Genomic DNA, 24,128 nt, shown 5'->3' on the forward strand with positions numbered 1-24,128 from the left:
TTAATGCAAACTCGTGGACTAAAGATAAGGGAAGGTCTGCTCTGCTCTCTGGGGAAAGAATCTTAACTCTAAAATGGCCAATTAGATTAAATGTCCCTTCTGGAAAGAATAAACTAGCAACTAAATGGAATTTGTATTATATAAAGAAAAGCAAGTTAGATTTTGTTTAAGATAACTTCGGAATTCATTTATAAACCTCTTTCTTTATAGAAACAATTAAACAAGACTCTAGCAGTAAATATCTTGGGTGGTGATGGAACATATGAAGTGAAATAAAAAGTTGAGGCTTAAGGAAGAAAGTGCAGGCCAGAAAATATTTTAAAAACACTTTGTTCTAGATGCCTGGTCAATATTTCAGATGATATAATGCAAAAAGGGGGGATCTAATTTATTTAGATCTTCAGTTTGCTTTGTACATGTGGATTACAGCACATGATCCTAATTACACTTGTCACAGGCTTAACTCATTTGTGGGGTTGCAAAGTTTCCCCCACATATTTTATATTCTTTCATCATCACACTATCTCTATAAAGTTACAGTAATATTATTCTTTACATTTCATGGGTGAGGAGACTGGGATATGTAATCAAAACAAAATCACAAAATAGAATATTGGTTGAACTGTAGCTAAATCAAGACCTTTGCTTCCTAAGAGAGAACTCCACTATATCATAAAAAATTTTATAGTTGTTGATAAATTTTGAATATAAGTTCCCAGTAAAGGTTGTAAATATCAGTCTCATGAAGAAGCTTGTAAATTCTAAATGTCCATTTGTAATGAATTTTATATTCATATGCTCTTTAAAATCTAAATTTGAGGGTGTGGAAAAAGTGGCTCTCTGTCATTCAATTAGATGACTCAACAAGCCTGTGGCAGGTAAAGTCTGAGCAAATGAGGCCCTGGGATGGTGGAAAGATGAGTCAGGAATGGAGCCTGAGCAGTTATATAAATAAAGCCAGTGACTGGAATTACTAGCTCTGAACTAACCTGCTTTGGAGGAAGAATTACATTTCAAGTTATAAAATATGGGATGGTTTTACTCAAAGGAGCTTTTAAGTAGTCCACTTGAATTCAATTTATTTTATAAACCTGAATTAATTCATTTTAATCCCATTCCACAATAAAGTATTATTGTACCATTTTTCTCCAAGGCAAACTGAGTTTTTAAAAAAGGTGAGTAGCCTAAAGTAGAATATAAAATGTTGCATTTCTAAATTTATTAATTATGAGTTATTGATCAGAAATAGTATTCAAGAGACAGAAATAAACGTAACTGTTGGTTTCAACTACAATTAAATACATAGGAAATTTCAATCTTAAATATACCTGAAGAAACTATCTAATGAGGTTTCTTTTTCGTTCTTTATAAAATAGGAGGAAAAAACTTGGAGAATAAAAAAGAAATAGTAGCTATGATTAAGGAAAGAGATGGCAAACCAATGTTAGATTAAGAAAGGAAATGATAAACCAGTGTTAGTGGTTACCATTATATTTCATACATCCAAAAGCGAGCAGAAAATCTCACCTACCATCTATGAGAGTACTTTCATAATTTACATTTATTCTCTAGTATCCAGCTTCCATCCTTCGCATCGTCTTTAATGCTTTCTTAGAATGCTGGCCAGCCACACTGGTGAAGCTCAGAATCACCTGTTAAATTATAAACTCAGGTCATTGTTTGGACCCAAACAGAAAACAGAGCACTGGTGTGGAGGGAGGTGCCAGAAAAATGTGCTATAAAAGTACAAGTAGAATTTAATGACGAGAAGAGGGAGAAGGAAAAACTGAACAGAGCTCAGGGTCTATAGAGAAAGAAGAAAAAACGTTAAGCATGAGACTATATGTAGGATGCTGTGGATATTTTAATGATTCATGTAGGTTGCTATGGATATTTTAATGATTCAAGAACAAACATTAAGGTACAAATTTACAAATAGTAGATAAATACATTCTGGATATTTAATGAAGAACAATACGATAATGTGTTATAAACTTCAAAGTTGCTAAGAGAGCAGATCTTAATTGTTCTTACCACAAAAAAAAGAAAAGATAAAGCTGTTAGTTAATCTTATGTATCAAATCAACATTGTACAACAGTGATTTTTAACCATTTTTTTAATCTCATGGCACATATAATTACTAAAATTGTGCAGCACACCAATAATATATTATATTTTTACCAATATGAAAAAATAGGTATAATTTTGATTTATTCATGACAGACAGCTATTGTGTTGGCTGTTGTCATTCTTTTATTTAACAATCTAAGAGAAAAGAGGTCAGGTCAGTGCCCCTGACTAAACAGTAAGGTATTGCATGTTTTAAAAAAATTCTTAGGGCACACTGGTTGCAAATAACTGGTGTACACCTTAAGCTTATACAGTTGCTCTCAATAAATTAGTTCTCAATTAAAAAAAAGAAAGATGAGACATGATAATTTTATCAAGAATCAGTGAAGTGAGAATGAGGAATTTACTCCACGCCCAGCTCTGTGTTGAACCTTTTCCATGCATTGCCTCAATTAATCTTTACCAAAATTCCATACTTTTCCAGCTTTGGCAATGAGGAAAAAGAGGCCCAGAGAGATTAAATAGTTAACCCAAAGGCATACAGACACTCAATAGAAAGCCCTCACTCAGGACAAGGAGTAACAAAATAATAAGCATAGCTAACATGTATTGAGTGTTACTATCTGCTATGCATTGTTCTAGACATTTTACACCTATGGCCTTATTTAATGCAATTACTCTATGAGGAAGCTATTATTTTGTCAGTGAAGAAACTGAGGCACAAAGTGACTGAGTTGCCCACAGCCTCCCAGTTAATGCTGGCTGAACCAGGATTCAGACCCTGACTGCAGAACCGTTGCGCTTAAAATAGTTTTAACAAAAGCGCCAACCCCTCGGAATCATTGTGGGTATCAAAATTAGTTGACGTACGTAAAGTGCTTAGAACTGTATCTGACACATAATAAGCATTTAAAAACAATTAATTAATTGTATTATTAGTAATAAAATTATGCTCTTCCTCCTCTCAAAATGTAGAATACAAAGCTGGCAAAAAAAAAAAAAAAAACTGGGACAATCAATGTTCTAAGAAAAATACATTAAATGAGAATAAACAACATCTATAAAAATGTGAGGTTTTTTTCCCCCAAAGGATAACTCAACTTAGATTTGGGCACCAGGGAGTTTGAATGCTCAGGGGAATCCATATAGGATACTGGGGTATGAGATTAAAGAGAATGATTGACCAGGAGGAAACTGAACCAAAATTTGTCTGTGATGCAGCCTGTAGTTGGAAATCTAGCACAGTAGGAAAATCAATTTATGCATGCATGACGTTTTTGGAGGAAAGGAAAGCAGCGTAGCATATTCGTAGAATTTCCCTCTCCATTGTTCCCAGGCTCCTTATCTTGTCATTTGAGTTCCCAGAAAAGTCAAACAATCAGAGGACTCTCATTCTTCCCTTACCCTATTATTATCAATGAGAAAAATTTGAACTGTCCCGTGCAAAGAACCTACAGGATGGGCAGGAGGCTCAAATCTGCGTGTGCATGCCCAGCTGGTCTTCTGTTCAAGTTTACCCGAATACATTTTGGGCAATGATATATCCTTCCTTCTAAATAATCAGTTTGTATTTCTGGTTAGGACTTTTGCAGGATGAAGGATGGTTGATCTCTCAGCCAAAGAGTCAAAGAGCAGAGAATTCAGCTTGATCTTTTGACCTTGCTTTTTTGTCTAAGATGAAATTGTGTTGACAGCAAGGCAAGCTTCGTGGGCTTACAACCTGTGCAATCACCCCAGATTCCATGCTTAGAAGGAACCTTGTGCTTGATTTCATGCTCTGCTGTCACTTCTCAAAATTATTAATAATTGTATCTTTGAATGAATGTTTCCTAAGTAACATCCAATGAGACAGCAGATAATATAAGTAGATGGGTCACATACAATGTTACCTCCAACCCTTGTCACCCTATTCACATATAGCATTTGTGAGACCCGTGACCCATGATGTATGGCAAGCATGTCAAACTCGTGGCCCACAGGCTGCATGCAGACCTCAATGAATATTTTTGTGGCCCAGCCAATATAACGGTATGTAAGAAACATTTTAATAAAAATTTGGTAACTTAATTTTTATAATATCCTGTTATACATAATTATTAATAACAAACTATAAAGTTCACTAATGACTGATTACTATAATTGTGTTGTATTTATTTCCCTTACATGCCTTACATACAGGTGCACCATTTCACTCCACTAATACTAGCAGCAAATATTTTACCAGCCTATTGCCATGTCATTAGTCTTGGACTGAATTGTTTGGTGTTCACAACAGGAAATATTTCGCTTCCGGAGAACAAGAAAAATAGGTTTATTTGCGTTATGCTTAATTTGTGTAGTTATTCAGTGTCTGGTAAGTTAATGTTCAAGAAAAAAATATTAATTTTTATTAAAATGTTCTATTATTTTAGGTTAAGGATTACTCATTTATTTCAGCCCTTTGTATTCAGCATGTCCCTATCAAAATAAATCTACGTTTCTATGAAAATTGAGCTTTTGTTTTTTGGGGGCCCACATAAACTTAAAACTTGTTTATTTAGCCCATGTTAGCCTTTGAGTTTGACATGCTTGATGTATGGAATCAGAGAGACTGGAAGAGAGCATAAGATAAGATGCTAGAATATGCATATATGAAGAACTGAAATAAAAATAGTTGAGTTAGTTTTCTGAAGCATTTTTACTGTCTGGTAAGAATACAGTACAAATGCAAATATGAGCCACATAATAAGCATTGTGTAATTGTTGAATTTTCTTATATTTGTACTGAAACTGGCATTGCACAATATAAAGATAAATGATAAAATTCATTCTCATGGTTAAAATTTTCTTTACCTAGAGTGACAAATAGCAATTAACAGTGTGACCAGTCGAGACAGAGAGGGTTTGTGGAAGAAAGAGAAAAGCTTCATATGTTAGTGCATTGAATGGTACTCTTTTCCTGCCTTTTGAACAAGAGGCCCTGCATTTTATTTTGCACTGGGCCTGCATATTATGTATGTACCCAGCCCTAGTTGACAAGTTCCATGTGCCTGAGAAGAAGAGTGTCTCCAAGGCTCTCCTTTTATATTTGAGTTCATTCCCACATGCCCTGGGTCACTACATAGTTCAGAGAACTCCTGGTGTGTTTGGAAGGCAAGACAATTTATGCTCCCACTGCTTTGGAGAGATTGGATCCCTATTCCTGTTACTCCATTCACTACACCTCCCTTGTCTTGGCCAGACTGTATCACTTCACTCTGTCTTCCCAGAGTCCTTGGTGAGCTTTACTAGATCACTTCTTATCCCATGTTGACAAGATCTTATGTGTCTACTTCCTCACTGAACAGTTAAGTCTCTTTTGGATGATGAAGACAAGGAACCAGTGTCATTCATCTTGTCACATTCAGACCCTGAACACAGGACCTGGCAGGTGGTAAGTCATTCACAAACACTATTAAATTACATCTCCTCTTCCCAAAATCTACTTCCTCATCCCCTTCGTACACCTTTCCACACATATATAACAATACCTTTTCTCCCCAGTCCCTAATGTAGAGAGAGCTGTTTACTTGTCATTTTATTATCCCATTGAACTAAATACAAGAGCAAATAATCTGATTCTACCTAAGATACACTACCTAATAACAAATCTCTTCTTCCACCTCATGGCACCTTTCAGTCTATCTATATGAGAGAGAAATGGAAGCCATAAATGACAATATAGTTTTACAGACCAGAGTTTGATTCCCAAATTGGCTTTTATCACATACCTCTAACCAAGTCACTCAAGATTTCTGAACCTCATTTCTTCATTTTATTAAATAAATGTGACAGTAATACCTGCAAATAGTATGGCTGTAATATATGCATATTGTTTCTATAATACTTGCTGTATATTTTGTAGATCCATGATATATAACTGCCTTCAAGGTGTTTATAGTATTAAGTTCTATATTGATGTTACATCCTCTGAATGTTTGATTAAGACTAAGACCAAAGAAGGCTATAAAGCAGCTGTGCCCTGGTGTGGTCAATAGATATAAGCACTATGACTAAGTACCTGCTTCTCTCATTGAGAACAATTTCATAGGTGAGCCGGAGCCTGACATAAACAGTTCTAGTCTATGATGAGAAGTAAAAGGTAGGCACTCCAAGTGCCTCTTCCTCTTTAAAAATATCTGTGAGACTTCTCATTTCAAATGTGACCATGATCAAACACAGAAAGTATGCAAATGCCTGTGTTATTATTCAGAGTCATACCAATCTATGTACATAGAGTGGACTGTGGGCAAAAGAATGAGTTACCCAAGAACATTTTGTACTGAAAGCTGAGTTAGAATGCTCTAGTCTCCTCTTCCTTTGGAGTTGACTGAACCAGTCACTGCTAAGCCTTAGCCGGTGAATTCTGTTAAATGTGCATTTGTGTCAATAGAGAACTTGGCGTGTAGTTTCTTAGACTCTGTTGTCTGAATCTGATTATAAAATACTTATAGGTAGGAACTATGCTTCCTTTATTCTATGGTTCCCTTCCTCTAACAGCCAAGAGCCGTTTGCTTGATTGCATCAAGAGTGGTAAGTGTCAATGTCCAGTGGCATCCTGATCCATTGATGGCTAGGAGTTCAACTTTTCTTAAAAATTACTTCTCAGAGGAAGTATTTTTAGGAGGAATCCCTTGTCCTTCGATATTAAATGAGCACTTAATCTGAGGATAGAGGATAATAAGTCAATGTCTCTCCCCTTAAGAAAACCCACAGTTTTTCATAGAATACTAGAGTCCTAGTGCACTAATTCATGCATGGGTGGGGTCCCTAGGCCTGGCTGGTGATCAGAGCCGATCAGGGCCGGCTAATTGGGGCCAGGCCTATTGGGGCGGGGCCATTAAGACCTGCTGGCCTGGGGGGCACAAAAGGGGAGAGGGACCACCGGAGGTTGGCTGGCTGGGGGAGAGGGACTGTGGGAGGTTGGCTGCCAGCCCCAAGGAGGGAGCCGGCCCTTGGACACCCTGGGAAAGGGGCTGCGTCTGCTGCCACCCACCCCCGGTTCCCCATCTCAGCCCAGGTCCTTCAGGGTCCAGAGAGGAGGTGATGGTCATTGGGCCAGGTGCAAAAGGAACAGACACTGGACACCGATGCCGCCATTGGTGCCCCGCCACCATGCAGTTCGCCACCACACACCCCCTCCTTCCCTCGCCACAGTGCTGCCACTATGGTGGGCGGGAGGCCCCCCGGGAAGGGAGAGGATTGGAGCGAGACAAACCCTTGTGCTGAGGGCTGACTTTCAATAGATCACAGCAAGGGAGCTGCTCTGCTATGTACGAAACCCTGACCCAGAAGCAAGTCCTCTATGAATGGTTTAGCACCAGGGGCCAATGGAGGCTGGCCGGGTGAAGGGACCATGGGCAGTTGGCCAGCTGTGGGAGGTTGGCTATGGGAGCACACTGACCACCAGGGGGTCTGCCCCTTAGTGGTCAGTGCATGTCATAGCGACTCGTCGACCGGTCATTCCAGTCATTCTGGCTGTTCCGGTCGTTCCAGCCATTCAATGGTAATGGTCACTTAGGCTTTAATATATATAGATTAGAATAATGTACCAATTTATGTCTCCAAGGAGAGAGTGGACTTCTCACACCTAACATTTGGACTCAGGTTGTAAATTTAAAGTGACTGTGTGTGTGTGTGTGAGTGTGTGTGTGTAGATAAGAGCTGGTGAGGGAAGAGTGAGCAGAGATTAGGATGAGATAAGGTGACAGGGGCAATTAATGAGTCAGCAGCTGGTGGCAGCAAGGACTTCAAGAACTGGATACAGAAGCAGAAACTTTTTTTAAGTTACACCTTTTATTGTCAAACCTTTCTTAAAAGAGCATAGATTTTCCTTACATATGTGGGACTTCTTTTCTTCTTATTTGTAAATAATTTTGGAACAGCAAATATTTAAAGGCCATTTCAAAATTTTTTCCAGGATCTAACTTTGCCATGATTGGTCAGCTCCTTACAAACACTTATTTTATTAGTCATTTATTCTGTTTTACTTTCTTAGTCCTCTCCAGGTCAGTTCTAAAAGTACAGAGTATTCCTGAGGGCCATTTTGGCCATCTCAAGAAAAACTTCTCTACAGACTCTGCTCTGTGTACACTCACCATTCCTATAATGGAATGCCAGCAATGTTGCCTGAAGCAACCTGACACATGCAACAATATGTGTATTCATTGGAATATTAAACAGTGAAACAGTTCTACAGCACAGGCTTTGTGATCTGTTGATCATGAGCCCTTATTCTAGCTTCTTCCTCATCACACATCACCCTCTACTCCCAGAAAATACATTTTATTGCACATTTTGTGGCAAGATTTATGACAATTATCACCCGAATCCATAATTAGCAAGTGGTAACAGATAGGCAGATAGATCCACTTATAGTGACATCTCTGACAGATTGACACCTCCCCCTTTAAAAATACCTGCCAGATTTCTCATTTCAAATGTGACCGTGCTCAAACACAGTGTTGGCAAGCCTCGTCTCGTGTTCCTGGAGGGGGAGGGGGCTATAAAAGCAACATGTTCTCACAGGCATGGCAGAGTCCATGCATAAACCATTTGGCTTTGCAATTAAAAACAGGTTTGGCTTCCCTCAGCATCAGTAAGACAACGTCAAAGCAACATTCATCCCGAAAATTTTCCCCTGTGAATTCAAATGAACTGTGAGTCTTGGATTTCTCTTTGTTTGCATGTGCATGCCTTGAGAGAGAATTTTTGGAAGAGTGTTGTGTGTTTCTTTCTGGGGTAATGCCTTGATATGTATGTATTGAATCACTGCTACCAGACTGGTCTCAGTGACACTTTCCATTCTGTGTTCCTTGAATACGTGGTTACTACTTTGAATTCATTCGGTCAGGCTTATTACTTCAAGTGAGTTAACTAAGTCCGACCCTCTTGCCCCAGGATATGATCACTCACTCTAAAGATTTTCCTGAGCAATTGACTCTCACAACTGGACCTGAGTTTCAAAGATACTGAAAAATATAAATATATTTACTCCTGGGATGTGTGGTAAACTTGACTACAAGGATAGCTAATTATATCTTTATTGTTGTCATTCTTGAATGATGCCTTATATTAGGAGAAATCATTATTTACAGCTAAAATCCTTTCCCTCACTGTGTAATGAAGAGTTTTAAAAGGTAAAATGAAAGCCAATCCTAGTTCCAGGATCGTCAATTTTGCATAAGATAGTTTGCTTCTATTTTCCTTTCACCCATTCAATTGCACAGAAAAAATATTGAGTGTTTACTGTTAAGCAATAAGTTTGAACATTCTGCCACAAAAGAAATTGCAAAATAGTGAGACCTAAGTCATGAGTCAAAACCTGTCAGATCCCAGACCATTCTGCCTATGACAAGGTTTTTGCAATAGGATAGGTCACCTGCATGCAGGCCCCCCTATTGGTGTACAAGGAAAGTCCTATGAAAAGATAATGTATTAGGACTGTCAATTTTTCAATAATAACGGTGATGACCAACAGTTTTTAAAACAGAAACAACAACACCAAAAAATAATTGATCTCAGTGCAATACACTTGATCTAAAAGTTATCATGGAATGATTCTGCCCCTATGTAGTCTATAAAAGTTTCAACAAACTTGACTTAAGAAATTTTAGTTTAGTCTTCGTTTTTTTAGATGTAATTATCTATGTCACACAATCACCTCAAAAGTTGTCCAATATAATAATTACTGAAATAGATTTACTTTTTATTGTATCCTTTTGAAATCCATGATTTGAAATAAATTTAAGCATTTTAATAATGTGTGAAACAAAAATATTTTCAGTACAAAGTAAATAAAAATATACTAATATACATGGTAGTATGTACAGTTGTGCTAAAATATTTTTTTTAAAATGTTAAACCTATTATATCATATATTTACATTATATAAAAGTATAGGCACATACACATAATTTTGTGTGTCTCAGAAATATGTTTTGCTTGCTTTTCATCCGTGGACTCAGTGAAAAGGAAAAGAGAAAATATATTTTTCTAAATATAAATTTTTATTTTTGCTTTAATAAAAGAAGTCAATTTTCTAAATTAAGATGGCACTATAAATGCATATTTTCTATTTTCATCAATTCCTTATATTGGAGAATTTTTTTATTCACTTAGGCTGACATTTGCTAGACTAGATGTTTTATTACTTTACATATAAAATTTAAAGCATAAGGAGCAACTTTAAATTCAGTCCAACAAAGGCAGAAATAAATTCAACTTTTAATGTCACAAAAATCACACTACAATTTCATTAAAATAATAATAATAAGCATAAAAATAAAGTAGAAATATAACTGTATAAAAATAAAAATAATTTAACAAATCTCTTTGTGACTTGAGCCTTCCCTTCCATTTTTCAAAATATTGCTTCCTATTGAAAATATTTTTTAATGAGCAAGGAATTGCTACCAATTAATTTAAATGTTGATTGGAGGGGAGGTGATTGTATGCTTTTATAAGCTTATAAATTTTACTAGCAAAGCTACATTATATGCATATGTTCTTTATTAATTTGGTATTAATAGCTTCATTTCCTCACAGTTATGTATCTGAAGTCCAGTAAAAAAGAAGAATAGAGGGGATTATTAGGTCTTTAAATGTAAGTTTTCAAATGCCCAATAAAATGACATGAATACGTGATTGGAGAAGGTTTTGAGATAGAGAAGGGGTAAATAATGAAATATTCTAACCTCATATGGAATTGTGATTGTTAGTTTCTGTGAGAGCTCCAAGGGGCCGAATGGAAAGAACTGCTTCTAGGAGTGGGGTGAAGAATCAGAAAGTTATTAATAAAATGTCTTAGATCTTAATCATAAGCTTACATTTCAGTCCATTAAATACCCTCCGTGCAAAGAAAAACTGTACACGAGTCATTATATCATTATACTAATTTGTCATATGTCTGAACAGACAACTCCCATTGCTGAGTTTATTCCCAACAACTAGAACTACGCAGTAGTTGTTTTGGAAGATTGTCGTGGTTGTTTAATTTTGTTTTTAAGCTATGCCTTCATTTTTACTCAGCTGGAGAAGTTGCCTTCCCAAACTTACCGTAAATCATATTTATGAGGAAGCTGTCTTTACGGAGACAATGAAACTAAAGCACCTGCGCGCTGGAACCACATCACTTACACAGCTTACATAATGCCGAACGGGAACAAGCAGGCAAGCCCTCTCTTTCTCCCTGTGGTTTAGAGCCTGTTTGTATTTTGGGTCACACATGTCCTGTAAAAACATGGCTGAAAACACAGACTTACCACACAGGTGTGCCTTGGAAGTCGCTAGTAAAAATGATTTTAAAACTTTCAGAAACCGCCAAGCTCTGAGGAAATGCTTATTAAAGACTAATAAAATTGCGAAAATTGAGGGAAAAACATCCAGTCAACTTTTTTGTGTGTGCTTTAAGGAAGTCGGTTTAGTCTCTGTCCACGTGGGCTAGGCTGTGGTGAACTCGGGCAAGAAAAACAAGCTTGGCCATTGTTTCACAATAGAGTGCCAAGGAGAGTGAAGAACAGCAGTTCAATATTCACGGGGTCGCCCGTGAAGGCAGAGTCATTTCCACCCTCTGCCATCATAATTCTAAATTTTCACAAGTGATTAAAACTTTTGCAAACTAATCTCCCAGATCGTGTCCATGAGCTCAATGATAAACTGAGCCAGAACGCTATCAGATGACATTGAAAATGTCCTGTGAATCTGTTTCTGCCAGGTACGTGGACCATGAGGCGGTGACTGAGTGAACTCAGTCATTTTAGCCACAAGTCTGAGATTGTTTCATCTTCAGTAACTTTAAGGAGAATCAGGGGTACATGGTCTTAGAGATCCTGATACAGTCAGTCATTGGATAGCCCTCTAGGAAGTTACGGTTTTGCAGATGCCAAAAGGAAAAAAAAAATTCCCCCAATTTTATGACATAGGTAGAATGTTTAACTTTTTAACTTAAAAATTACTTAAGCTAACTCAATCAGCTCAATTCTGCACAAACACCTTATTTCTGAACATATACTGACTTTAGTGTTCATTCAGTAGCAGTTTTCAAAACTGTGTAAGCCTAAGAATCTCATAGGATGAGATTGTTAAAAACACACACACCTGAGCACAGTCCTGCAGTTAAGGAATCAAAATCTCTCATGGAGAGTCCTGAATACATACAGTTTTTTAAAGCATCCCGGGTACTGCTTATGATCAAGCAAATTTGAGGAATCCAACTTAATTGGAATGGATTTGATGTTGGAAAAAAAAAATACCAAAATGCCCAAGAATTGTAGAGAGAGTTCTTTATTATATTCCCCTAAGAAGCGCAAGGATGTATTTTGTTAGAGACTTCCTGAGGTCTGGTGTATAGATTTAGAGATAGCACAATAATCAGTAGCTGGTGTCTAGCTCGAACATACACAAACACACAAATGTAAACATTTTTAAACACTGTCGCTAAAACTTTAGGAAAGGAACAGCATGCAAACTGTAACAAACGAATCTCAAATATAACAGTAAAAAATTGTTAAATAAATGAAATAAAAATTATTCAATCATATAAGGATATCTACCAGTAATTATCCAGTAGCTACTTGGTATTTCATTAAAATCTACCTGGTGCCATGAATTTAATATGTCATCTAGATGTGAGCCTAAGGAACATGTGTATGTATACAGATAGTCCTGTAGACACCCAAGATATTCTAAAGATAAACGATGCTCTGAGCGAGATGGGATAGTATAGTCATAAAATATAGTGCTTTATTTTCTGGACTATTACTTCTGTATTGGAAATAATATACTTATAAAGCCAAAAAAATTTCAATAAATATAGCATAAGAAAATGGTTTTTGTTTCATGTTTTGATTAAGAAAACTGTACCCAACTATAGCATACACCACAATGATGAATAATTCTGATTTTTTTCTGTATAAAATGCAAAATTATCCAGGTTGCCTATGCACTAGTCTACATAACAAACAAGGGAATAAAAAAGGATGGGTCACACAAACTTTAGGTTATACAAGCTCTTCTAACATAATACCTCTTATAGGTCAAATGGCCCTTTCTACTCCCTATATCCACCAAATACACACAAAGTTGACATACTGGGGTGTAGATGAACAACCTTTCACCTCATAATGCAGTTAATATTCTAAGTATTTTTCCAGAGAATTAGAGAATTCTTTTGAATAAATTGCTACCAGCACTAGCAATAATACTGTTTTGATGCATAAAAAAAGTTAATATTCAATAAACCAATAACTTCATATCACCCTGGTACAAAGAAACTGAGGTACTCACAGGAGCTGGAAGAGACTCAGATCCGTGAGGCTGGACACTGTCCCAGAAAAAACAAGACCTAGTGGCAATCAGGGAGACAGTAGTAATTACTGTAATTATTAGTTTTATCTGTAAATCCAGTTAAATAATTGTCACCTCCATAAAATTTCACAAAGAAAAAAAAAAAACCCTAATGAATAATTTAATGCAAAAGTAGCCGAATGAAATTCCCACCTCAGTGGAATCTGGGGAGAGACTGAGGAGAGAAGGGGGGCCGGGAGAGGTGGCAGCGAATTGAGTGCTGAGCCACCCCTGAGCCCAGGGCTGAGGCAGCCATTCTCTCCGGAGAGTGAGACTCCTCCCCCCAGCCCCCAGGCAAGGAGCACAGCCACACCCAGATTCCACCCTGTAGGAGATCAAGGATTAAAATAACCTGATCAGTCCCTGGGAGTTAACAGGGTCTGGCCTATAGAGGGATTTTCAATCCCAGCAACAACACAGCACTGGTAACTCTTACGCAGCCAGCTCTGGGCAGTGAACTTCCACTGGACAGAGAGGCCCTGTAGCCTCAGAGGCCATCCCCAGAACACTGCCACCCAGAGGCTGACCCACAAACTGACTCTTTGCTAAACACAAAATAAGGCAGTCTGGGAAACAAATGCGGCTTGCTTTAAAATAAGGACTGTGGTTTACAACACAGAGGAACAGTGTATCGCAGGGAAACTCAACACTCTCCTGAATACCTGGCAGGTCTAAGGCGAGCCACACGGAAAAATAGAAGAACCGAAGGACCTTCACTACTGCAATATTTTTTTTTTTTCTTTTTTCACCTTTTAACTAAGAAACCAATTTTTTTTCTTTTTTTTTCTCTTTTCCTCTTCTTCTTTTTTTTTTTTCTTCTTTTTTCCATCACCTGATTTTACCCTTTTAATTACTACCTTCTTATTTTTAACCAGTATTATTACTGCTACCATTTTACCATTTTTTTTAAAGTGCCATTTTATTTTCTCTTTATTTTATTTTGGGATTAGTGTTCTCCATTCTATTTTCATCGTTATATTATTGGTTGTTTCTAGTTTGCATTTATCTCCAGGGAGCTGTTGCTGGAATTTGTTGGGATTAATGGTTGTTCTATAGGAGTATTCTCCTCATATAAAAAGTCTCTTCCCCTCTTCCACTTCATTCTCTCTATTCGCTCTTTTTTTTTCTTTTCCTTTCTTTTCTCGCTTTTACTTTCCCCCCTCCTTTTTCCCACTTTCATTTTTGCACTCCTTTTTTTGGTCCCTAATTTTCTTTTCTTTTTTCTCTTTTCTCTTTTTCTCTTCCTTCTTCCTTATCCCCTAATTCTCTTAATTCAGGTGGTCACCTTTATTTGGGGTTATTAATATCGTGAATATATTTGTGTATAGTGCCTGGTACGTGGTTCCTTGTTGTGTTGTATTTTGTGCCTTTAAATCAACACAGCAGATCCAAGCAACAGCAACCTCCTGAGCACCACACCCTCTGCTGAGGAACAGCAGCTGTACGTGAAACCTCACCCCACCAGCCAGAAGAGCCACCACAGCTGTGAACAGCACCCACCAGAGGAGTTGCTGCCAACTGAAGAGCAGCTGCTACCGCAACCGCCCGAAGAGGAACCGCAGACCAAGGAGTCACTGCCACCAAGGGAGCAGCCACTGAACGACTCAACGTCTAGATATGTCAGTGAGATCAAACATGGGTAGACAAAGAAACCCCCAAAGGAAAGAGAAGGAGGACTCTCCAGAAAAGCAGCTAAGTAATACAGAGGCATGCAACATGACAGAAAAAGAATTCAGAATAAGGGTCCTAGAGTGCATAAACCGGATGGAGGAAAAAATCGACAACCTCAGCAAGAAGCAAGAAGAAACAGATGAAAAAATCGATAACATATGGAAGAAGCTAGAAGAAACAGATGAAAAAATCGATAACATATGGAAGAAGCTAGAAGAAACAGATGAAAAAATCAACAACTTAAGTAAGACCCAAGAAGATATAAAGAGTGATATAGCTGCAATGAAAAACTCCATTGAAAGTATCAACAGTAGACTAGGAGAAGCGGAGGACCGAATTAGTGATTTAGAAGACAAGGAAGCAAAACACACCCAAAATGTACTGCAATTGGAGAAAAAAATGAAAAGACAGGAGGAGAGCCTAAGGGAGCTTTGGGACAACATGAAACGAAACAACATACGAATAATAGGGGTACCAGAACAACAGAAGGATGAACAAGGATTAGAAAACCTATTAGAAGAAATAATATCAGAAAACTTCCCTGAGGTGGGGAAGAAAAAAGTCACACAAGCCCAGAGAGTCCCAAACAAGGTGAACCCAAAAAGACCCACCCCAAGACACATCATAATTACCATGGCAAATGTTCAGGACAAAGAGAGAATCTTACAGGCTGCAAGAGAGAGACGGAAAGTTACATACAAGGGATCTCCCATTAGACTGTCAAATGATTTCTCAACAGAAACACATCAGGCCAGAAAAGAATGGACGGAAATTTACAAAGTGATGCAAAGCAAAGGACTGAATCCAAGAATACTCTATCCAGCAAGGCTATCATTCAAACTTGAAGGGGAAATAAGAAGCTTCACAGACAAAAAAAGGCTAAGGGAGTTTATCACCACCAAGCCAGCAATGCAAGGAATGCTAAAGGGACTGGTATAAAAATAAGAAATAAAAAGCTCAGAAAGAAAACAGCCACACAAAAACAGAAATGCCTACAAACAAGTACCTTTCAATAATAACTTTAAACGTAAACGGACTAAATGCTCCAAACAAAAGACATCGAGTGGCTGAATGGATAAAAAAACATGACCCATACATCTGCTGTCTACAAGAAACCCACCTCATTAGAAGGGACTCACACAGACTGAAAGTGAAAGGATGGAAAAATATCTTTCAGGCAAATGGAAAGGAAAAGAAAGCTGGGGTAGCAATACTTATATCGGACAAAATAGACCTCAAAGTGAAGGCCATAACAAGAGATAAGGAAGGCCACTTCATAATACTAAAGGGATCAATACAACAAGAAGATATAATCCTGGTAAACATATATGCACCCAATGCAGGAGCACCCAAATTCATAAAAAAACTCCTGGAAGATATCAAAGGAGACATCGACAACAATACAATCATAGTTGGGGACTTTAATACACCACTGACAGCACTGGATAAGTCCTCTAGACAAATAATCAGCAAAGATACAGCAATCCTAAATGACTCACTAGATCAGATGGACTTAATAGACATCTTCAGAACACTTCACCCGAAAGCCAGGGAATATACATTCTACTCAAATGCTCATAGGACATATTCAAAAATAGACCATATATTGGGTCACAAGCAAAGTATCCCCAAATTCAAGAAAATTGAAATCATAAAAAGCGTCTTCGCAGACCACGATGGCATAATATTAGAAATAAACTACAATAAAAACAACCCAAAATACTCAAACACCTGGAAGCTGAATAGCATGCTATTAAATATTGATTGGGTTACCAATGAAATCAAAGAAGAAATTCGAAACATCCTGGAAACTAATGACAATGAAAACACAACAATCCAAAACCTATGGGACACAATGAAAGCAGTCCTGAGAGGGAAGTTTATAGCTCTACAGGCCTATCTCAACAAACAAGAAAAAATGGTAGTAAATCATCTAACTCTACAACTCAAAGAATTAGAAAGAGAGCAACAAGAAAACCCCAGAGTGAGCAGAAGGAAGGAGATAATAAAGATTAGAGCAGAAATAAATGACATAGAGACCAAAAAAACAATACAGAAAATCAATGAAACCAAGAGCTGGTTCTTTGAAAGGATAAACAAGATTGACAAACCTCTAGCCAGACTCACCAAGAAGCAAAGAGAGAGGACCCAAATAAACAAAATCAGAAACGATAGAGGCGAAATAACAACAGACCCCACAGAAATACAAATGATTGTTAAAAAATACTATGGACAGCTCTACTCCAACAAACTAGACAACCTGGAGGAAATGGACAAATTCCTAGAAAAATACAACATTCCAAAACTCAATCAGGAAGAATCTAAAAATCTCAACAGGCCAATAACTATGGAAGAAATTGAAGCAGTCATCAAAAAGCTTCCAGCAAACAAAAGCCCAGGACCAGACGGCTTCACAGGGGAGTTTTACCAAACATTCAAGGAAGAACTAAAACCTATTCTCCTCAGACTACTACAAAAAATTCAAGAGGAAGGAACACTTCCAAGCTCATTCTATGAAGCCAGCATCACCCTAATACCAAAACCCGGTAAAGACAACACAATGAAAGAGAATTACAGGCCAATATCGCTTATGAACATAGATGCCAAAATCCTCAACAAAATCTTAGCAAATCGGATCCAGCAGTACATCAGAAAGATCATACACCATGACCAAGTAGGATTTATCCCAGGGATGCAAGGATGGTACAATATCCGCAAATCAATAAACGTGATACATCACATAAACAAATTGAAAGAAAAAAACCACATGGTCATATCAATTGATGCAGAAAAAGCATTTGACAAAATTCAACACCCATTTTTGATAAAAGCTCCCAGCAAGGTGGGAGTAGAAGGATCATACCTCAACATAATAAAAGCCATATATGACAGGCCCACAGCCAACATCATACTCAATGGACAAAAACTAACACCATTTCCCCTAAGAACAGGAACAAGACAGGGATGCCCCCTCTCACCACTCCTGTTCAACATAGTACTGGAAGTGTTAGCCATTGCAATTCGGCAAGAAGAAGAAATAAAAGGCATCCAAATTGGAAAAGAGGAAGTAAAACTGTCCTTATTTGCAGACGACATGATATTATACATACAAAACCCTAGAGACTCCATCAAAAAGCTACTGGACTTAATACATGAATTTGGCAATGTAGCAGGATACAAAATTAACCCAAAGAAATCCGAGGCATTTCTATACACCAATAGTGAACTTCCAGAAAGAGAGATTATAAAAACAATCCCGTTTACCATCGCACCAAAAAAATTAAGCTACCTAGGAATAAACTTAACTAAAGAGGTAAAAGACCTCTACTCAGAAAACTACAGGACATTGAAAAAAGATATAGAGGAAGACATAAACAGATGGAAGAACATACCGTGTTCATGGATTGGTAGAATCAACATCATTAAAATGTCCATACTACCCAAAGCAATCTATAAATTCAACGCACTTCCCATTAAAATACCAACGGCATACTTCAGAGATCTAGAACGAACTCTCCAAAAATTCATCTGGAATAAAAAAAGACCTCGAATAGCTGCAGCAATCCTGAAAAAGACCAAAGTAGGTGGGATCTCAATACCAGATATCAAGATGTATTACAAAGCCACTGTTCTCAAAACTGCCTGGTACTGGCACAAGAATAGGCATATAGATCAATGGAATAGAATAGAGAGCCCAGAAATTGGCCCGAACCAATATGCTCAATTAATATTTGACAAAGGAGGCAAGAACATACAATGGAGCCAAGATAGTCTCTTCAATAAATGGTGCTGGGAAAATTGGACAGATATATGCAAGAAAATGAAACTAGACCACCAACTTACACCATACACAAAAATAAACTCAAAATGGATAAAGGACTTAAATGTACGACAGGAAACTATAAAAATTCTAGAAGAATCCAAAGGCAACAAAATCTCAGACATATGCCGAAGCAATTTCTTCACTGATACAGCTCCTAGGGCACTTGAAACTAAAGAGAAAATGAACAAATGGGACTACATCAAAATAAAAAGCTTCTGCACAGCAAAAGAAACCATCAACAAAACAACGAGAAAACCCACTGTGTGGGAAAACATATTTGCCAATGTCATATCCGATAAGGGCCTAATCTCCAAAATTTATAGGGAACTCATACAACTTAACAAAAGGAAGATAAACAATCCAATCAAAAAATGGGCAAAGGACCTAAATAGACACCTTTCAAAAGAGGACATTCAGAAAGCCAAGAGACATATGAAAACATGCTCAAAGTCACTAATCATCCGAGAGATGCAAATCAAAACAACAATGAGGTACCATCTCACACCTGTCAGACTGGCTATCATCAACAAATCAACAAACGACAAGTGCTGGAGAGGATGTGGAGAAAAAGGAACACTTGTGCACTGCTGGTGGGAATGCAGACTGGTGCAGCCACTATGGAAGACAGTATGGAGTTTCCTTAAAAAACTGAAAATGGAACTCCCATTTGACCCTGTGATCCCACTTCTAGGAATATATCCCAAGAAACCAGAAACACCAATCAGAAAGGATATATGCACCCCTATGTTCATAGCAGCACAATTCACCATAGCTAAGATCTGGAAACAGCCTAAGTGCCCATCAGTAGATGAATGGATTAGAAAACTGTGGTACATCTACACGATGGAATACTATGCTGCTCTAAAAAGGAAGGAACTCTTACCATTTGCAACGTCATGGATGGAACTGGAGAGCATTATGCTAAGTGAAATAAGCCAGTCAATGAAGGAAAAATACCACATGATCTCACTCATTCATGGATAATAGAGACCATTATAAACTTTTGAACAATAATAGATACAGAGGCAGAGCTGCCTCAAACAGATTGTCAAACTGCAGCAGGAAGGCCGGGGAGGGTTGCGGGGCAGGAGGTAGGGGGGTAAGAGATCAACTAAAGGACTTGTATGCATGCATAGAAGCATAACCAGTGGACATAAGACATTGGGGGATAGGGGAGGCTAGGGGACTGTCTAGGGCGGGGGGATAAAAAAAAAAAAAAAAAAAAAAAAAAAAAAAAAAAAAAAAAAAAAAAAAAAAGAAATTCCCACCTCCAGAAATTTTAGTGACTTTGACTGCAGTGGCAATCTGCACAGATCATTGCTTGCCCTTTCACTTCGCTTAAATGCCTCTAGGGAATCCTAATAGCTATATGATATGTTTGCTTTGGAATCAGATACCTGGAACGGTTAGCAGATGACCTGAACACTCAGTGATAAATTCAGCCTTGTCTGTTTGCTTATTTGTTACCTGTATGTTGTGATTGAACATTCCCACTAAAAGATTGGCTTTCAAATTAAAAAGCGAGAGTCTGGAAAATTGTTCAGATGATATTCATAGGTTGAAGTCAGTGATAGTACTTTAATTCTATTTCCAAGTGGAGATTAAAAGGGGATGTAGCTGCCTCTCCACTTTTTTTTTCTTTTCTATAGACAGAGACAACACTTTGAGACCTTCAGAGAGCCTCATTTGTTGTGAAAATAAGGTTTAACCCTCAAGTTCTGTCTGCCTCTTTTTCACTTCCCTGGATTTGGCTGCAGGAAAGTGGGGAGGAGATCAGATAGCAACCCAAAGAGCTTATTCTTCATCCATTCTCATGTCCTTATTCCCCACCCCTACCAAGCCACCAGTATAAGCAAGGCAAAGTTGTAAATCCATTGAGAATTTATAGACAAGAGAGTAATTTCTCATGGACTCCTGAGGGAAACAAACTTGGAATTGCTCCAATTGTGATTAGTTCTGTGTATGGGAACATTGCATGTCTAGGACAGGGGAAGGTTGGATCAGACAGGGGAGCTGGCATCTTGTTCTCCTTTAGTGGACAACAGAAAAGTCCAGTAAATGCCAACCACACAGCCCCTGGAAAGCAGACACCTGTCCCGCTGTTGTTGTCCCAAGACACATGGAAAAGAGGATCTGCCTATCTACTATCACTCAGACATCAACTACCTATTGAGAACCTATTATTGTAAATAGGAGACTAGCACATGGATAAAATCAGTAAAAGATACGGTCTGGCCTTCAAGGAGTTTATAATCTCTGTGAGTAGACAGGGTTTAAACTCGGAATGTCTTTGCCAAAAAAAAAAAAAAAAGGGGGGGGGTCCCATGAAAGGTATACAACTTAAGTATAACTATAGCAATAAGTACATCCTTCAGGATTTCTGAGAAAAATAAGATCACAGGCTCTTAAGATGACTGGGAAAGAAATAAATTATGGATTGTGAACAGTTGAAGGTAGGACAATAATTATTTCTGATATTAAGAATTTACCCTGACATTTCATTGTTCCTGACTCTCCCTAATTCATTTAAAATACTCTCTAACCAATGCAAAGCTGTGAGGTGAACCCATCATCAGAGAGGAAGTGGCAATAAAAACACACGTTAAGTGGTATTTTTCTTCTTGTTAGGTTTTTAATTTGTTTTATTCCTTTCCTGTGAAAATGTTCGGGGTTGAATTTGCTGACATCTATCCTGAGGAGAAGGCAGGGGTGTTTAAGAAATCCCTGAGCACACTGGATAATCATGCTCTGTTTTCCTTTGTCTACCATTCCAGTATTACAGTAATGGTGGTTGCAACAAGTCAGTACAGATTCACAAAAACAAAGTTCATGAAGAAGTGAAGACTGCAGTCAACTTGTCATTTTTTTAAAGTTCCTTTGTTATGTCTAGCTGTTTTAGCCCAAACTTTCTCCGCAATTCTATACTTGTTACTAGCATTGATTTAATGTGTTCAGACAATTTACCCACCGTACATTTTTTTTTATGATTCAGTGCTGACAAGAATGTCTCTTTAACTCTGTGGCAGATAGAAACAAACCTACACTTTTGCAACGGCCTATAATACATAGGTTACCAAGGTTGTTTCATTGGCTATCACAAATGTAGAAGAGTTGACTTTCAACAAGAAAGAAAAAAATAGTGGAGGGAGCAGGAGCGGGGAAGGGAGGGAAGACGGGAGGAAAGAAAGGGAAGGGGGTGAAAGTAATAGAGGGGAAAAACAGTGAGCATATATTGTTTTAGAGCGCTGTCTTAGCTTGTTACACAGATATTTCTCTTGACTGAAATAATAGTGCAATAAAGTTATAACATCAGTTACTTAAAAACAAGCCTCCCACCCACACAACATTGCCATTCAAATGTCTTGCTCATTTTTCTTGCTACATTACTATGACCAGTCTCTTAGTCAAGTCTCAGTTTGACTGACTTATTGTCATAGGCTATTAGTCAAGTTTTATTCCATTTAACAAAAGTAATGACATGGCCCTGAACACTCCTATTGCTTCCACTACTCTCAGAAGCTCAACCAGATAATCTAGCTAATCAGATATGTCTGAGGTTGAGGGGCCCCATAGGACCACACACTCTCTGTAGTCCTTCTTCACATAATGAAGATGCTGCATGGGCTCTGTTCGCGAGGGGGCATTCAGTTCTTTGAGACGTGTATTAATGTTTTTCCCTTCACATTTACATTTGAAGAAGGGACATGCCAGTAACTTGTAAGAAAATGAAGAACCAAAATTGTGACTAACATAAAAAAATAATAATAATAACTGACATTAACATGTTGCTAAAACATTTCAAGCACAGTTCTGAGTGTTGCCCAGATCACCTCATCCAATCCTCAGCACAATTCAATGAGGTGGATGCTGTGATCAACCCATTTTGTAGACCAGAAAATTAGAGTACAACAAAGTTAAATGACTTACTTGCCCAAGGTCTCACAGCAGATAAGTGGCATAGTCAGAATTCAAATCCAGACAGCTTGACTCCAAATATACCCTCTTAACTTCTGCTGTTCCACTGTAAAGAGTGTAGGAACATTGCTTGGCAAAGTTGTATTGCAGTTAGAACATTTGTAAATTCTGATCCAGGCAAAAATTCTAAACATAAAAGAGCCATATAAAAAATCATAAATAAGTTGAGAAGTGATTTCCTAGATCCATGATATTCTGAGAATCTAAACCCATTCAAATTTTTTTACATCTAAAACCTCCTATGAACAAATATCCAATAAGCATGGAGTCTCAGTTTCCTCATCCATATAATGTAAGTAACAACCTCCTGCCTTGTAGTGTTGTTGTGAGGAATAAAATAATATGCAAAGCCCCTGGCATAGAGGCCAATACACAATTGATGATCAATAAGCAGTAGCTACAACCTGTTGACAAAAAAGAAAAAAGAAAAAAAGAAGAGGTAGCTACTATTTATATCTATTATTGGATTTTCCCCTTCCTCCTCACTATCAGATCTATCTTGCACTTACATGTCCACTGTCACTTCAGAAAGCAAATGAATGTTCCCACTCAACCAGTCAAAACACACCGCAATGCTAGGAAACAGTATCTTGGACAGAACTTCAATTGGGAAATAGGGAATACATAAGCTAGAACTCCCTGGACTTAACAATCAGCTTTGAAAGGAAGTACTTCCATAAGATGGTGAAAGTTGTTTCAGAAAGATCTGTTAGAGCGATACAGAGATGGAAACTCAGATAGGCATGCTGACTGAAAGAAGAAAGTTACAGCTGTGAAATTGTAATTAGATAAGGCGCATCCAAATACATTTATGATTCAGAAACTTAACTCCACGTGTCTGGGAACGATCAGGGCCTGTTTCTACTTCATATTCTCCTCAGTCTGATTGTCTCTGCCTCTCTTCCCTTCAGAGCAGGCAGTCCAAACATGCGAAGGAGTATGGCTCCAGATTTCACAGAAAGAGGCGGAGTCGGGGCAACTGCATGTTTGCAGGTCTTTGTCCCCTTGCTCCGGCCATGGCTTTCCCACTCTGCACTAAAACACAGTGCGAGTCCTGCTTTCGGTGGTCATAGAGGCCACTGGCTTCAGGAGCAATCCAAGGAGGTGTTTCTCATACTGTGACGTGTGAAGATAATTACAGTGCAAATGGTAGAAGGTTACACCTAGCCTAACTCATACATCCTAGTTTCCGGCTACCACTACTATGTCCCACACTGAGTGAAA

The 24,128-nt window shown here is 37.9% G+C and overlaps 2 long non-coding RNA genes across 13 annotated transcripts in view; one reads left to right on the forward strand and one right to left on the reverse strand.

Annotated features, from left to right (window-relative positions):
* The window catches only part of LOC118672080, a 96,114-nt gene that overhangs the window by 59,777 nt on the left and 12,209 nt on the right, over positions 1-24,128 (reverse strand). For 3 of the 5 annotated variants that reach the window (XR_004972987.1, XR_004972986.1, XR_004972984.1), the window contains exons 2-5: positions 22,857-23,030; positions 13,376-13,433; positions 10,786-10,851; positions 1,532-1,652 (exon numbers count right to left, since the gene is read on the reverse strand). This is a non-coding gene — a long non-coding RNA (uncharacterized LOC118672080). Of the gene's footprint in view, positions 1-1,531; positions 1,653-10,785; positions 10,852-13,375; positions 13,434-22,856; positions 23,031-23,413; positions 23,710-23,733; positions 23,989-24,128 lie in introns of those variants that run through there. The other 2 variants (XR_004972985.1, XR_004972988.1) reach the window with 2 other exon arrangements.
* The window catches only part of LOC118672047, a 58,166-nt gene continuing 42,614 nt past the window's right edge, over positions 8,577-24,128 (forward strand). For 3 of the 8 annotated variants that reach the window (XR_004972976.1, XR_004972972.1, XR_004972980.1), the window contains exon 1: positions 8,586-8,748. This is a non-coding gene — a long non-coding RNA (uncharacterized LOC118672047). Of the gene's footprint in view, positions 8,749-24,128 lie in introns of all 8 variants that reach the window. The other 5 variants (XR_004972966.1, XR_004972971.1, XR_004972970.1 and 2 more) reach the window with 4 other exon arrangements.

Source organism: Myotis myotis, unplaced genomic scaffold (assembly GCF_014108235.1).
Source record: "Myotis myotis isolate mMyoMyo1 unplaced genomic scaffold, mMyoMyo1.p scaffold_m19_p_1, whole genome shotgun sequence".
NCBI classification, from domain to species: Eukaryota; Metazoa; Chordata; class Mammalia; order Chiroptera; family Vespertilionidae; genus Myotis; species Myotis myotis.